This window comes from Etheostoma spectabile, chromosome 15 (genome assembly GCF_008692095.1).
Source record: "Etheostoma spectabile isolate EspeVRDwgs_2016 chromosome 15, UIUC_Espe_1.0, whole genome shotgun sequence".
Taxonomy (NCBI): Eukaryota; Metazoa; Chordata; class Actinopteri; order Perciformes; family Percidae; genus Etheostoma; species Etheostoma spectabile.
In genome coordinates this window covers 5,137,062-5,137,982 of record NC_045747.1, presented here as the reverse complement: position 1 = coordinate 5,137,982, position 921 = coordinate 5,137,062, and the positions used below count along the sequence as shown (strand labels likewise).

At 43.8% G+C, this 921-nt stretch overlaps 1 long non-coding RNA gene across 1 annotated transcript in view; it reads right to left on the bottom strand.

The window, feature by feature from the left end:
* LOC116703148 (uncharacterized) overlaps positions 1–921 on the bottom strand; it is a 12,481-nt gene that overhangs the window by 1,568 nt on the left and 9,992 nt on the right. The gene's annotated exons all lie outside the window — the stretch shown is intronic.

The following is a 921-nucleotide window of genomic DNA, read 5'->3' as shown; positions in this document are numbered from 1 at the left end:
TTTGGCATGGTGTGTTTTGACAGACAGTTGCATCCCCAGAGTGCTTCTGCTCCTGCCATCAATACTGGGTGACCCAAGACTGGAAACACTGTGGATGAAGGACAACATGGAGACATGAAGTTTGCAGGAAACAGCCTGCAGGAAACAGGGTGTGTGTTGCCACGAGGCCCACACATCCTCAACTCCATCTTTCTTTTACCAACGGCCTGTTTAAGTGTCATCACAGCTCTGTTTCACTTATTTAGCTGGGGGATTTAAAGTCCTTCTTTTCATCCTCACCCCCTCTCATTTCCCTGCTGTCTTTTTCCTAATTCTTCTCCTTTCTCCGTTTTCTTAAACAGGTCTAATGACTGACTTTCTCTCAGTCTCTGTCTGTCTCTGTCCTGCTCGCTTCCCCCGCCACCTCATATCTGCTAAATCAATAATAAATGATCTGAGAGGCTTGGCTGTGACAAGCTCTCTGCTTTCACTCTCTCAGGGTTACTGGGGAGAATCAGAACATGCTCCAGGTCCTGGTACAGATGCAGGTTTACAGTAGAACAATGAAGCAGAGGAAACAGAAAGGAACGCCATGGTCAGTGTTTCACACTGCAGGGCCCTGTTTTTTGTATGTAGAGAAAACAAGTAATCCAGATTAGAAAATTGACAATTTGACACGTCTAGATGTTTTAGTTTTTCGAAACTAGCTTAATTTATAGCTGGAGCTGGTGTCAGAGAAACAAGTCCTTAAGCACAAACTTGCAAATGGGTATGCTTATTGACAGTTAGCTGGATCACGACTCAGACGGTTTACTTTAAACCACATACATGAAGTTATTTTGCAAATACAAATTGCGCGCTTCCCCTGGTTTTCACTCTTTTTGGCTGGATGTCCTTTACTTTCCACTCATGACGATTGTGATTGGTTTAAAGAAATGCCAA